A 16562-nucleotide genomic window follows, 5' to 3' on the forward strand; every position below is an offset into this window, starting at 1 on the left:
ATTCAGAGTAACGATGGTCAAAATTATGAGCAGAATTGAAGAAAGTATTAAGGAAAAGGTTTCTGAGAATATAGAATCCCTAAGATCAGAAATGAGAGCGAATTTGACAGAAATTAAAAATTCTATGAGCCAAATGCAGGCAAAACTAGAGGCTCTGATGGCCAGGGTCACCGAAGCAGAGGAAAGGGTTAGTGAATTGGAGGATGGGTTAATAGAGGAAAAAATGAAAATAGAAGATGCTCTTAAAAAAATCCACGCCCATGAATGTTGGCTACGGGAGATTACTGACTCAACGAAACGATCCAATGTTAGAATCATCGGCATCCCCGAGGGGGTGGAGAAAAACAGAGGTCTAGAAGAGATATTTGAACAAATTGTAGCTGAAAACTTCCCTAATCTAGCAAGGGAAACAAACATTCGTGTCCAAGAGGCAGAGAGGACCCCTCCCAAGCTCAACCACGACAAACCTACGCCACGTCACGTCATAGTGCAATTCGCAAATATTAGATGCAAGGATGTATACAGTATTGAAAGTGGCCAGGGCAAAGAAATTTCTCATGTACCAAGGCAAAGGCATCAGAATTACGTCAGACCTGTCTACACAGACCTGGAATGAGAGAAAGGGTTGGGGGAGCACTTTTAAAGCTCTTTCAGAGAAAAACATGCAGCCAAGGATCCTTTATCCAGCAAGGCTGTCATTCAGAATTGATGGAGAAATAAAGACATTTCACTAACCAATTTTGTAACCACGAAACCAGCCCTACAGGAGATATTACAGGGGGTTCTATAAAAGTAAAAAGGCCCCAAGAGTGATACAGAACAGAAAGTCACAGGCAATACAAACAAAGACTTTACTGACAACATGGCATCATTAAAAGCATATCTCTCAGTACTCAGTCTTAATATTAATGGCTTAAATTCTCCCTTAATGCCACAGGGTTGCAGATTGGATAAAAAGAAATGACCCATCCATTTGCTGTCTACAAGAGACTCATTTCGAACCCAAAGATGCATTCAGACTGAGAGTAAGGGGATGGAGTACCATCTTTCACGCAAATGGACCTCAAAAGAAAGCTGGGGTAGCAATTCTTATATCAGATAAATTGGATTTTAAACTACAGACTATAGTTAGAGATGCAGAAGGGCACTATATTATTCTTAAAGGAAGTATTCAACAAGTGGATATGACAATTATAAATATATATGCCCCCAACAGGGGAGCAGCAAGATACACAAGCCAACTCTTAACCAGAATAAAGAGACATATAAATAAAAATACATTAATAGTAGGGGAACCTCAACACTCCACTATCAGAAATAGACAGAACACACTGGCAAAAACTAAGCAAAGAATCAAAGGCTTTGAATGCCATACTCGACGAGTTGGACCTCATAGATATATATAGAACACTACACCCCAGAACCAAAGAATACTCATTCTATTCTAATGCTCATGGAACATTCTCAAGAAGAGACCATGTTCTGGGACACAAAACAGGTCTCAACCGATACCAAAAGATTGAAATTATCCCCTGCATATTCTCAGACCACAACGCTCTGAAATTGGAACTCAACCACAAGGAAAAATTTGGAAGAAACTCAAACACTTGGAGACTAAGAACCATCCTGCTCAGGAATGACTCGATAAACCAGGAAATCAAAAATCAAATTAAACAATTTATGGAGACCAATGAGAGTGAAAATACAACAGTCCAAAACCTATGGGATACTGCAAAGGCAGTCCTAAGGGGGAAATACATAGCCATCCAAGCCTCACTCAAAAGAATAGAAAAATCTAAAATGCAGTTTTTATATTCTTACCTCAAGAAGCTGGAACAGCAACAGAGGGACAGGCCTAATCCACACACGAGGAAGCAGTTGACCAAAATTAGAGCTGAAATCAATCAAGCAGAAACCAGAAGTATAGTAGAGCAGATCAACAGGACTAGAAGCTGGTTCTTTGAGAGAATCAATAAAATTGACAGACCACTGGCAAGACTTATCCAAAAGAAAAGAGGAAGGACCCAGATTATTAAAATTATGAATGAAAAAGGAGCGGTCACAACGAACACCATTGAAATTGGAAGGATTATTAGAAATTTTTATCAACAGCTATGCCAATACACTAAGCAATCTGAAAGAGATGGAATCCTTCCTGGAAACCTATAAACTACCAAGATTGAAACAGGAAGAAATTGATTTCTTAAACAGGCCAATTAATTATGAAGAAATTGAGTCAGTGATAAACAACCTTCCAAATAACAAAACTCCAGGCCTGGACGGTTTTCCTGGGGAATTCTACCAAACATTCAAAGAAGAAATAATACCTATTCTCCTAAAGCTATTTCAAAAAATAGAAACAGAAGGAAAGCTACCAAACTCATTCTATGAGGCCAATATTACCTTGATCCCCAAACCAGGCAAAGACCCCTCAAAAAGGAGAATTACAGACCGATTTCCCTAATGAATATGGATGCCAAAATCCTCAACAAGATACTTGCTAATAGAATCCAACAGTTCATTAAAAGGATTATCCATCATGATCAAGTGGGATTCATACCTGGGATGCAAGCGTGGTTCAATATTCGCAAATCAATCAGCGTGATACATCATATCAACAAGAAAAGACTCAGGAACCATATGATCCTCTCAATCGATGCCGAAAAAGCATTCGACAAAATACAGCATCCTTTCCTGATTAAAACCCTTCAGAGTGTAGGAATAGCAGGTACATTTCTCAATCTCATAAAAGCCATCTATGAAAAGCCTACTGCAAATATTATTCTCAATGGGGAAAAGCTGGAAGCCTTTCCCTTAAGATCAGGAACACGACAAGGATGCCCACTCTCGCCACTATTATTCAACATAGTACTAGAAGTCCTTGCAACAGCAATCAGACAACAAAAAGGGATCAAAGGTATTCAAATCGGCAAAGAAGAAGTCAAAATGTCTCTCTTCGCAGATGACATGATACTCTATATGGAAAACCCAAAAGAAGCCACTCCCAAACTCTTAGAAGTTATAGAGCAATTCAGTAACGTGGCGGGATACAAAATCAATGCTCAGAAATCAGTTGCATTTCTGTACACGAATAACGAGAATGAAGAAGGAGAAATTAGGGAATCCATCCCATTTACAATAGCACCAAAAACCATACGTTACCCTGGAATTAACTTAACCAGAGACGTAAATGACCTTTATTCTAGAAACTATAAATCACTTTTAAAAGACATTGAGGAAGACATAAAAAGATGGAAAGATATTCCATGCTCATGGATCGGAAGAATTAACATAGTTAAAATGTCCATGCTACCCAGAGCAATCTACACTTTCAATGCTATCCCGATCAAAATACCGATGACATTTTTCAAAGAACTGGAACAAATAGTCCTTAAATTTGTATGGAACCAGAAAAGGCCCCGAATCTCCAAGGAACTGTTGAAAAGGAAAAACAAAGCTGGGGGCATCACAATGCCGGATTTCGAGCTGTACTACAAAGCTGTGATCACAAAGACAGCATGGTACTGGCACAAAAACAGACACATAGACCAATGGAACAGAATAGAGAGCCCAGAAATGGACCCTCAGCTCTTTGGGCAACTAATATTTGATAAAGCAGGAAAAAACATCCAGTGGGAAAAAGACAGTCTCTTCAATAAATGGTGCTGGGAAAATTGGACAGCTACATGCAAAAGAATAAAAAATGACCACTATCTCACACCATACACAAAAATAAACTCCAAATGGATGAAAGACCTCAATGTGAGACAGGAATCCATCAAAATTCTAGAGGAGAACATAGGCATCAACCTCTACGACATCGGCCAAAGCAACCTTTTTCATGATACATCCCCAAAGGCAAGAGAAACAAAAGATAAAATGAATTTATGGGACGTCATCAAGATTAAAAGTTTCTGCACAGCCAAGGAAACAGTCAGAAAACTAAGAGGCAGCCCACAGAATGGGAGAAGATATTTGCAAATGACACTACAGATAAAGGACTGGTATCCAAGATCTACAAAGAACTTCTCAAACTCAATACACGAGAAACAAATAAACAAATCAAAAAATGGGCAGAAGATATGAACAGACACTTTTCCAATGAAGACATACAAATGGCTAACAGACACATGAAAAAATGTTCAAAATCATTAGCCATCAAGGAAATTCAAATCAAAACCACACTGAGATACCACCTTACGCCAGTTAGAATGGCAAAAATAGACAAGGCAAGAAACAACAATTGTTGGAGAGGATGTGGAGAAAGGGGATCCCTCCTACATTGTTGGTGGGAATGCAAGTTGGTACAGCCACTCTGGAAAAGTCATAACTTATGATAGCTGCATCACACAGATGTACTTTTTCTTACTTTTTGTAGGTTTGGACAACTTCCTCCTGAGTGTGATGGCCTATGACTGCTTTGTGGCCATCTGTCACCCCCTGCACTACACTGTCACCATGAACCCTCGGCTCTGCTCACTTTTGCTTCTGGTGTCCTGGATCATGAGCGCCCTGCATTCCTTGTTACAAACCTTAATGGTGTTGTGGCTGTCCTTCTGTACAGAGGTGGAAATCCCCCACTTTTTCTGTGAACTCAATCAGATGATCCAACTTGCCTGTTCTGATACCTTTCTTAATGACATGGTGCTGTATTTTGCAACTGTGCTGCTGGCTGGTGCTCCCCTAGCTGGGGTCCTTTACTCTTACTCTAAGATAGCTTCCTCCATATGTGGGATCTCCTCAGCTCAGGGGAAGTACAAAGCATTTTCCACCTGTGCATCTCACCTGTTTTCTCCTTATTTTATTGTACAGGCCTAGGAGTGTACCTTAGCTCTGCTGCTACCTAGAGCTCCCACGCAGGTGCAGTGGCCTCGGTGATGTACACGGTGGTCACCCCCCATGCTGAACCCCTTCATCTACAGCCTGAGGAACAGAGACATTAAAGGAGCTCTAAATGCATTTTTCAGAAGGAAGCCATAAAAGGGCCATTTTTCCAAGAAGTACCTGTTATTGCAGGCTAATACCTTACAGCCAGAAATTGTGATTCGTTAATCGGATCATGAAATAAAAACTTAATCCCTCTATCTGTATCCTGGGGTGTCACGTTTTCTAAATTCAACTGCTTTTAAACATTTTGCTCCTTTTGATAGCAATTTTTTCTTTTTTGTTTTAATTTCCATATTAGTTCCAACCCTGAATCAGAAACGATTTGGAGATTTCCATTTGCCTCATAGAGTGATGAACTCTACTAGTTTCATGGAATAAACTATGTTTTGCAACTGAGGCCATTCTTAAAATTTTATTGTAGAGAAAATTCTGAGATCACAGGTTTTCGCTCTGTGCCTGCCATTCATTTCTGTGTTACTACTTTAAATGCTCTTTTTGGTGATACATACTTAACCTACTAGTTTGTTTTGTAGCTAGTCTTGGGGTTTTATGATCCTCCTTAGGGTCCTGTTCTCATATCAGCTCAGCATCCACAGTATCCCCAGCACAGAATAATAAAGCAAAAATCATTTATGAAAAACACAATCCAAGTGTAATCTACAGAAAGACAAATTTGCATAAACCAAGTTACCCAATATGGGTTCAGCATCAGGGAAGACCTGAAATAGGATGAAGCAAAATGTTCAATCATATTTCTTTGTGGAAAATGTGTTTTTGATGATGAACACTATGCATTGAAGTGTGGGATATTTGGTGTCCATGTTTAAAGGGTTTTATTGATTGAAGACTGTAGTTGCAGATTTTATATTATTTAATTGGATGATTTTGCCATTCTATTTGAAAATTTCCAGTGTTGCCTACAAATATTACTCCTTCCATTGCCATAAACTTAATATCTCTGTAAAAATGTTGTTACCAATGTTATAGTGTGAGTGAGTGAACAGTAAGTGTTTTAACTCTGTCATTAATTTCTTTACTTATCTTGTGATGTTTTGTTGCTGATTTTATTTATTTGCATCTTCTCCTCCACCCCCCTTTTTTTTGCTCTAACAAATGGTTTGTCAATGCTGCTTAGCTTTTCAAAAATTAGCTCCTAGGTTTGTTAATCTTTTCTATTGGTTTTCTGGTCTATATACCATTTCCCTATGCTCTGCTTTTTGTTATTTCTTTTCCTCTGCTGCTTGGGACTTAGTTTGTTCTCCTTTTTCTAGGTCTTTGAATCATACTGTTAGGTCATTCACTTAGGCTCTTTTATTTTTCTTAATGTAGACATTTATAGCTATAGACTTCCCTCTTAGAGTTGCTTTTGCAAAATCTCATGAGTTTTGATAGGCCATGTTCCCTTTTTAATTTGATTGAAGATTTTTAAATATCCTTTTTGGTTTCTTCTTTCACCTAGAAGCTGTTCATGAGTGTGTGGTTTAATTCCTGTGTATTTGTGAATATCTCAGATATCTGTATCCTTAAATTCATTGCAGCATTATTTACAATAGCCAAGACACAGGAACAGCTGAGTATCCATTGATAGATAAATTAATGATGATGGCATATCTCTGTAGCTGAATTCAGCAATAAAAAAGGAAGACATCCTTTCCTTTGCTATAACATGGGTGGCCCCTGAGGGCATTATGCTAAGTGAAATAATCAGACAGGGAAATACCAGTAATGTGTGATCTCACTTATAAGTGAAATACAAAAATCTGAAATCATAGAAACAGAGAGTAGGTTAATGTTTGCCTGTGGCTGGGTTTTCGGTAAATGAGAAGATGCTGGTGAAAGCCTGCAAACCTTTAGTTATAAGATGAGTGAGTTCTGGGAAGGTAATGTACAGCATGGTCATTATGGTTAATGTTATTGTGTTGTACACCTGCATGTTGCTGACAGAGTACATTATAAATGTTCTTACAACAAAAATAAATGATGACTTTGTGAAGTGGTGGATGTGTTCACTAACGGATCCTGGTGATCATTTCACAATGTACGTGTATATGAAATCACCAAGTTATATGCCTAAACTAGAAGAATTTTATAAAAGTGGAATTTAAATAAAAGTAGAAAAAGGAGGGGTGGGGGGATAATTGGGTGATGGGCATTGAGGAGGGCACATGATGTGACGAGCACTGGTTGTTATATGCAATCGATGAGTTATTGAACTCTACATCTGCAACTAATGATGTACTATATGTTGGCTAATTAAATTTAAATAAAAAAGTAAAAATGGAAAAATGAAGAAAAAATATTCTCGTCTCTGTTTTCCTCCTTGCATTTCAAATGTCCCCTCCTTCCAGCAGAACCCTCCCCATAAAAAAAGTACCAGAATGAAAACCATTATGAATATGTCAATGGGAAGGTCACTCAAAAGGAAAACTACCTATATAAGAATGCTATGAAGATGACATCAGTGATACAACAGTTTTTAGCTCCATCAGTCAGTGAGTTAGATATGAGGTCCCTGGTCTCTCTCAGGCATCTGGAAAAAAAAAACTTCTATTTCTTTGATCTTTTCTTAGACTAGGAATAGTGATGTAGAGGCAAGGGGCGGGAGGAAATATTTACTTTTGGATGAAAGACTGACCTTCTGAAGTAAACTTCCATAACCGTCCAGTAGACATATAATTCAGTTTCACTGTCTTCTCAGAGATCATTCCACTGCTGAAGATGGAAGTGGAAATGAAACCTTTCAAATAGAAATTTACACCATTGGTAGACTGTTTTCAGAGATGGTCCCAAACCCCCATCTTTCTCTGTAGCTGTGTCTTTGGCAACATGGGCAGCACCTTCCATCAGGTGATGGAGGCCCTTCTTCCACCTTTGATATGGGCTGGATTGGGATTTTGTATTTGCTGTGGTCAGGAGGATATGATGGGAGTGACCGGGGACCTTAGGGCCTTGGTGCATTTCTGGTGCTCTGTCTTGGATCTCTGCATCTAAAAAGTGAATAAAGCCAGGTGGGCTGCCAGAGGAAGTGAGGACATGTGGAACAAAGCCCATTTGTCTAAGCCAAGGCCACTCTGGACCAGCCACAGCTAGCTAGCCAAGCCCCAATTATATTAGAATGCCCTGAAGATATCAGCATAGATCCCCCAGTTGAGACACAACTGACTAAGACTCTTGAGGAGATCAACAGAGATTAACACAACTCATAACCATATAATTACACTTGATACTAAAGACATTATACCAAGCTGTTTGCTTCCAGGGTGACTTGCTATGCAATAACATTCATGATCATTCTATTCACGTTTATTTCAGATAACCATTAAAAAGTGACTCTAGGGACATCTGGGTGGCTCAGTCTGTTGGTCATCCAACTCTTGGTTTCAGTTCAGGTCATGATCTCAGTCAAGGTCGTCAGATCAAACCCTACCTGGGGCTCCACACTCAGGGGTGAGTCTGTGTGAGATTCTCTATCCCTCTGCCCCATCCCACCCCCCACCCCCTGCTCTTGCTTTCTCTCTCTTAAATAAATAAATAAATAAATAAATAAATAAATAAATAAATAAATATTTTAAGTTTAAAAGTGACTCTAATGAAGATAGGTTTCAGGTACCAAGTAGAGTTTGGGAGGACATACGTTTTTGTGGAGAATAAAGGGTGACCCAGAGTCAGGTACCTAAGCAGGAATTCATGCTCTCTGTGTCCTGCAGAGACGTCCTGATTTTAGCCCAATGACACTCATTTTCAGCATTGATCTCCAGGACTGGAACAGTATAAATTTGTTTCTTTTAAACATTCCGTGTGGTAAGTGGTGATAGCAGCAATAAGAAAGTGACAAAGACATTTCTCCCATAAAACTTTCTTTGAAGAAACTTATTTAAGCCTCTCAATTCATTCACTTAGCTTCCTTGGGTAAGTGCATTTTGTGTTGAAACCCTATCTTAAGTAGAAGAAAAATCTAAAGTCAGTTTGGAGATATTCAGCACTATTAACCGGTATAGAAGAGTTCTCCTTGCATAAATGTCAATGTGGTTCTGTCTTTGAGGCCTCTGGCATGTAGGTAGGAAGAGTGATTCATTTAAAATTATAGTCGCCTGTTCTACTCAAAAATTTTTTGATAATCCTGTTTTTATTATGGGACTTCTCAAACATACACAAATGTAGTGACAATGGCATCAGGAACCTCACACACCCTTTACCCTGTTTTAGCAATGGTCAAAACGTGCCCAAACTGGATCCCCAAAGCATTCCCTCAGTCTATTTATTTTGACATAAATTCTACATATCATACAATTTTGCCTGAAAATTTTAGCGTCTGTCTCCAAAATATCAGGACTCTGTTTACAGCCACCTTATTATACCTACAGCTTCCTCCAGTGCAAACGTCTGAGGTGACAGATAAGGAAACGGATGTTGAGTTATCATATTAATGAGAATGAACAACCATTCTTTAATGTTATAACATTGCCAGGCTTCAAACATTTAAAAAATTTGTGTTTGATTTGGGATCCAGTAAGATGCTACAGTTGGTTGACGAATTTCTAAGTCTTTTTATTTTAATTTTATTTATTTTTAATTAACTTATTCATTTATTTATTTTTGGTATTTTCATTTTTTTATCTAAGTCTTTTTATATCTAGGTCTCCCCTATGTTTTTCACCTCTTAAATATTTTTATTATGTTCAGTATTTATTCATTTGACAGAGAGAGACAGCCAGTGAGAGAGGGAACACAAGCAGAGGGAGTGGGAGAGGAAGAAGCAGGCTCCCAGTGGAGGAGACCGATGTGGGGCTTGATCCCAGGACACTGGGATCATGCCCTGAGCCAAAGGCAGACGCTTAACGACTGAGCCACCCAGGCGCCCTGGGACGTGGGCTTCTTGTTCTTCCAGGCTGCCTTCTGGGGGAGGGGCCTGCTGTGCTGATACTCAGGCAACCCTGCCTGCCTGTGTGGGAGGGATGGGCTCAGTGAGAAGCAGTTTTGGGGGGCTTTTGTTCCATGGCATCTTGTCCTGGTGCCTTCTGTGTCTCTTCTGAGAGTCAGAGCAGAAGTGACCATATCCAAACCTCTGTCTCAGAACAAAGAGATTGCAGTCTGCTCTTCACTGAGCTCTCCAGGCCACACTGACTCCGTTTCTGTTGGTGCTGCTAAAACCCTGCAGCGTCCTGGTTTGTGTGTCCCACAGCCGCTCTCCCAGTCCTCGCTCCCAGGGCAGGTATGTCTCTGCCCTTTGTGCTTCTAAAACCAACAGCTGCCTCCGGTTTGCCCCTGCGCCCCTGAGCTCCAGGTTTCGGTCTGGGGGGATGCACTAAAGACCTTTCCCCGCCACTACTAGTCCGCGAGTCCGGCCCGCTCCCCAGGGCAGGAGGCTTCTGCCTTCCTGGCACAAGACCACAGAGCCTCCCTCCCCCTTCTGTTTATCTTCCAATATCTGTCCCCAGACTCTTGGCTCCCCGCTTCATACCTTGAGACCAACTGCCAGGGATGTTCTGTTTGTAGAGATCCAGATGTATCTTCTTACATCTTAGTCTGATTTCATGGGTGTTCAGAACGGTCTGGAAGATATCCAGCTCAATTCAGGGGACTGGTTGACATAGTGTCCCCTACTCCTCTTCCATCTTTCCCTCCCCTTTGTGATTTTAAAACTGCGAGTGGCCGCTGGTTCCGGAGGGCGCCTGAAGCTCCTGGTCGTGTCTGAGTGCTGCACTAAAACCCTTTCTGGGCTGCAACTACCCTGTAAAGTTTTTGCCTGGATATGGACACAGTTCCCAGATTTTTTTCAGGATGCCAAAGAAAAGAGTGGTCATCAACTGGCATAACTTCTTGTTTATGGCAATCCGAGCTAAGAATCCCTTCCTGGGCTGCTGGGGCATAACCTGCTTCCTGGATCCACTGCTCGGGTACTTTCCTGGTTCAGGGACCACCAGCCCCCCCCCTTTTATAAATAATTTTTTATTATACTATGTTAGTCACCATACAGTACATCCCCGGTTTCCGATGTAAGGCTCGATGATTCATTAGTTGTGTATAACACCCAGTGCACCATGCAATACGTGCCCTCCTTACTACCCATCACCAGTCTATCCCATTCCCCCACCCCCCCTCCCCTCTGAGGCCCTCAGGTTGTTTCTCATAGTCCATAGTCTCTCATGCTTCATTCCCCCTTCTGATTACCCCCCTTTCTTTATCCCTTTCTTCCCCTACTGATCTTCCTAGTTCTTATGTTCCATAGATGAGAGAAATCATATGATAGTTGTCTTTCTCTGCTTGACTTATTTCACTAAGCATTATCTCCTCCAGTGCCGTCCATGTTGTAGCAAATGTTGAGAACTCATTCTTTCTGATTGCTGAGTAATATTCCATTGTATATATGGACCACAACTTCTTAATCTAGTCATCTGTTGCAGGGCATCTCCGCTCCTTCCACGATTTAGCTATTGTGGACATTGCTGCTCTGAACATTGGGGTGCATATGGCCCTTCTCTTTACTACGTCTGTATCTTTGGGGCAAACACCCAGTAGTGCAATCACCAGCCCCCCTTTTGCTCTGCACCTCCTTGTATCCTGAAACCACAATGCCCTACTTAGAATTCTGCTTTTTCATTTCCAGAGCCCTTTTCAGAGAGGGATGTCTCTCCCTAGAACAGAATTCTAAGGGTTCCGATTTTGTGCTCTGGTGTTCTATCACTTTCCAGAAGCCAGCTTATGGAGGTTTCCTCCATCTTCTGTTTATCTTCTGATATCTCCCTGCAGATTCACGACCCTGCATGTCCTACCTTGCCTCAAGCAGTCACTTGTCTGCTTGTAGAGACCTAGCTATATGTTCTTAGATCACAGGCTGATTTTGTGGGTGTTCAAAATAGTTTGGTAGATATCCAGCTAAATTTAGGGGACCAGTGGAAGTGGGGTCCCCTTCTTGTCCACCATCTTGCCTCCAATCTCCTAAATTTTTTGTCTAAATTTTTTTCTTTTTTTTTATGATTCAGCTGTACTTTATTTATTTTATTTTAATGTTTTTTTATTATATTATGTTAGTCACCATAAGGTACATCCCTGGTTTCTGATGTAAAGTTAGATGATTCATTAGCTTAAATTTCTACATTCCTAGGATTTTTTTAAAAGATTTTATTTATTTATTTGACAGAGAGAGACAGCCAACAAGAGAGGGAACACAAGCAGGGGGAGTGGGAGAGGAAGAAGCAGGCTCATAGTGGAGGAGCCTGATGTGGGGCTCCATCCCATAACACTGGGATCACGCCCTGAGCTGAAGGCAGACGCTTAACGACTGCACCACCCAGGCGCCCCCTACATTCCTAGGATTTTATGTGAATGCAAATGTTCATTCTTTTCATTTATCTACCCTCCAAGTCTCTCTCAAGCTTTCTTTCAACACATTAGATAGGTTATAATGGGTTATAATGAGTGCAATGAGTTTTGTGCATGTATATTTATGCACGTGTGTTTTCTTGAAATAAATATATACATGAATATACATACATTTATGTACACACAACCCTGAGTCTTGAACACTCTTTGGACCCAACAAAGTATGTCCACACATTGCATCTTGCCTTACAATATCACTTGAAGTTATGTTTATGATTCCACATTGCCTCCAGAAGAAAATGTAGGAAGAAGGGATGACACCCTAACAATTGCATACTGAATAGTTAGAATTTATTCTGCACCTTCTTGAGTTCTATGGAGATGGAAGCATGCAGTATGTACCCATGATTTTTCAATGACTCTTTCAATTCCTAAAATTGTACACTTTAAATATATACAGTTTATTGCATGCAGTAATGTTCCAATAAAATAATTAGAGTTTAAAAATTCTAGTGGGGCATGACTCAGAGTCAGAGCGGGAGCACAGGTAGTTGAGACACACCTAACATGGTGGGAGACTCTCTTCTAACTGTGAAAAAACAAAGGTTCACCTGTGGATAATATTAAAATAGTTGAAGTAAATTAAGACAATCCACTTTTGACAAACGCATTTTTTTGTAAGTAGATTAGCCTACATATATAAAATGAGTAAAATGGCATAGATTTTTCAGGACAGAAGGGCACTACGGCCACATGTCATGGGTGAGCCTTAGAAACACAATGCAGAGATTGCCCCTGAAAAAAGAACTCATGTGGAGCCCTGCGGTGATCAGAACAACTCTCTACCCTCCAATCCCCTGCAATAATAAAGACATTATGTCGAGCCACGTTATTTTAGGATGCTTTGTATGCAGCAATTGCCAACTGATATAATAATTAAATCAGGAAGAACTGACGGTGTTTTTAGTAATCTGATCTTTTTATTCTAGGCATTTGTTCTGATACTTGAAGATAGCCTCTGTGATAACTCTGTTCTTGACGTTTATTTCATGTAACCGTATTAAAAATAACTCCATTGTGGCCCTTGGAGGTAACATGGAAAGGCTGGAAACACATGCATGTTTGCACAAAGCTTGAGACTCCGAATCACATCCTGGACAGGAGTCTAAGCTTGCTGGTGAGTCCTCCTGTGGTTATGAGGTCATACATAATAGATCATACTGACGTTCTTTCACTGCGCCTTTAGAGGTTATGGCAAAATTTCGAATAGTGGGAGATGTTTCATTTAGTGAAATGGAAGGAATCTTTTTTGTATGTAGCGCTGGAAATTTTCAACCAGAAACCAGGAAATAATTTAATAAAATCCAAACATATCACCAGTGTTTCATCTTAATGACTATCTCTTACAGAAGGACCCTGATAATCCATATTTCAATGAGTAGATGAAGCGTCTGAGAAAGAAGTATTTTGCATAGGAATAAATGTATGTGTTATTATTCTCTTCATCATCCTTAAAGTCACGTTTGACTCTAAGGTCATATTATGTCAAACTACTTTTTCCATATTTGTCTTTCTGTGTAGATTCTATTTGGAGACATGCATTTTATTATCATTTCTATTGCGAGTGACTATGGGAGGCATGGTGGACACAAGCTGTGTTATAGAACAGGGCTCCTAATATGTAGGAAGATCACCATGATCAGCTATAACAAACAGTACGCCAAAGTCTGCATTCTCAGAAGAGCAGTGAAGGTAGTGATGCACAAAGGAATGATGTTACAAAGGGAAACACAGTCTCAGATTTTCCTCTGTTATAAATTTATGTAAATAGCTATGGTGGCCAAAAGTAGATTTTCCGTAGGAGTAGTACGACTCATGACTGTTTTTTTGTTTTAGTAAAACAAAAGAAAAATATTCATTATGATGTATTTCATTTGAGTGGAAAGTATTCTTAGCAGATCCATGTAGTCCTTTGAAATGAGTGAGAATTTCCAAATATATCACATACAATGTTATGAATAACCTGAGAGAGTAGGAAAATGAAAAAGGGAAAAATCTCTTGAGTATCAAAGATATCACAAAGCTTAAAAAGTAAGTAAATACATTGTACAGGAGGACAAAATAAACAAGATGGAAATTACAGGAAGTAAATTAAGGAAGCAAGTTGTACTTCCAATATCTGCATAGAAAAATTACAACTTATGATACTAAGGCTTCGACCCTGCAATCATGGCAACTTCTTCAGCCCAGGACAATTGTCTCTTTCCTAACTGCCATCCCAGAGAATCTCATCAGAGCCCTCTTTATGTCTCTGTTCCTCAGGCTGTAGATGAAGGGGTTCAGCATGCGTGTGACCACTGTGTACATCACTGAGGCCACTGCACTTGCGTGGGAGCTCTGGGGAGCAGCAGAGCTAAGGTACACTCCTAGGCTCGTACAATAAAATAAGGAGACAATTGAGAGGTGAGATGCACAGGTGGAAAATGCTTTATACTTGTCCTGAGCTGATAAGATCCCACATATGGACGAACCTATCCTAGAATAAGAATAAAGGACCCCAGCTAGGGAAGGACCACCGAGGAGCACAGCTGCAAAATACACCACAATGTTATTGAGAAAGGTATTTGAACAGGCAAGTTGGATCATCTGATTGAGTTCACAGAAAAAGTGGGGGATTTCCACCTCTGTACAGAAGGACAGCCGCAACACCAGTAAGCTTTCTGACAAGGAATTCAGGATGCTCGTGATCCAGGACACGAGAACCAATAATCCACAGAGCCAGGGGTTCATGGTGACCATGTAGTGCAGGGGGTGACAGATGGCCACAAAGAGGTCATAGGCCATCACAGTCAAGAGAAAGAAATCTAATCCTGCAAAGAGTATGAAAAAAAAATCTGGCTTAGGCAGCCTTCATAAGTGATCACTTTGCTCTGAGTCTGGATGTTCCATAGCATCTTGGGGACGGTGGTGGAGGTGAAACAGATGTCTACAAAGGACAGGTTGGCCAGGAAGAAGTACATGGGGGTGTGGAGGTGGGAGTCTGAGCTGACGGCCAGGATGATGAGCAGGTTTCCAAACACAGTGAGCAGGTACATGGAGAGGAAAAGCCCAAATATGAGGGGCTCTAGTTCTGGATTATTTGATAATCCCAGAAGAAGAAATCCTGAAATTTGTGAATCATTGCCTTGTCCCATGTGGTCGTGATGACTAGAAATGAGCAAATGATTAATTGTAACACAAATGGGAGTGAGTAACATGGTAGAAATGCTATAATTACAATGACGGTGGGGGAAAAAAAGAGTCATAAATGAGAATAGATGAGGTGTTATCTTTTTGGGAGTTCAGGTAGACCTAAAAGAAGGTGACATTTGAAGGCAGTCTGCATGGAAGACACGAGTTTATCTGGGGCTGTGTGTGCCCTGGGAGAGAAAGAGCCAGGGCAAGTCCCTGAGGAAGGCGCCTGTTTTGAATGGATATCCAGGACTAAAAATGGAGCCAATGTGGTCAGGAGAAGAGTGAGAGGGAGAGTGAGGAAAGGTGGTGTCAGGGAAGGCTGAAGAACGAGATGGTCTCCCTGCTGCAGCAGAGACTTCAAGACAGGAAGTCCTTCATTCACATGGTATTCCTAGACTTCACTTATTTATTGTCAAGGAATTCTGTCAATAAAAATGGATCCCTTCCTGGGCACTGAAGTGGCTAAGTCGGTGAAGCATCTGCCTTTGGCTCAGGTCATGATTCCAGGGTCCTGAGATGGTGTCCAGTATAGGGCTCCCTGCTCAGTGGGGTAGTCTGCTTCTCTCTCTTCCTCTGCCCCTCCCCCTCACTCATGTTTTTTTCTCTCTCTCTCTCTCAAATATATAATAAATAAAATCTTTAAAAAATGGATCTTAAAAATAAAGGGGGGGAATCAGAGGGGGAGATGAATCTTGAGATACTATGGACTCGGGGAAACAATCTGAGGGTTTTACAGGGGAGGAGGGGTGGGGGGATGGGTTAGCCCAGTGAGGGTATTAAGTAGGGCATGTATTGCATGGAGCACTGGGTGTTATAAGCAAACAATGAATCATGGAACGCTATATCAAAAACTAAAGATGTACTGTATTATGGTGAATAACATAACAAAAAAAATTTTTTTAAAAAAGGATCCTTTCCTTATTTCTAAGTGTTGGTTAACATTCTGGTATCCCTATTTCAAGAGTCCCATTTTGGCACACTACAGACTCCTGGAGCCATGAGACTACCAGGCTCTTCTCACCCCCAGCTACAATAGTTAAGAAAGAAATCATACTCTTTAAGCTCTCAATGTCAAATTCTCATTACCCTAAAAATTATAGAAAAGTACCCAAATTCCG

At 40.5% G+C, this 16562-nt stretch overlaps 1 pseudogene; it reads right to left on the bottom strand.

Moving 5' to 3' along the window:
• Positions 1 to 14451: 14451 nt before the first annotated feature.
• Positions 14452 to 15404, bottom strand: LOC123779805 (olfactory receptor-like protein OLF4; annotated as a pseudogene).
• Between the last annotated feature and the right edge of the window lie 1158 nt (positions 15405 to 16562).

Source organism: Ursus americanus, chromosome 14 (assembly GCF_024610735.1).
Source record: "Ursus americanus isolate L20-20 chromosome 14, mUrsAme1.1.p, whole genome shotgun sequence".
In the NCBI taxonomy this organism is placed as follows: Eukaryota; Metazoa; Chordata; class Mammalia; order Carnivora; family Ursidae; genus Ursus; species Ursus americanus.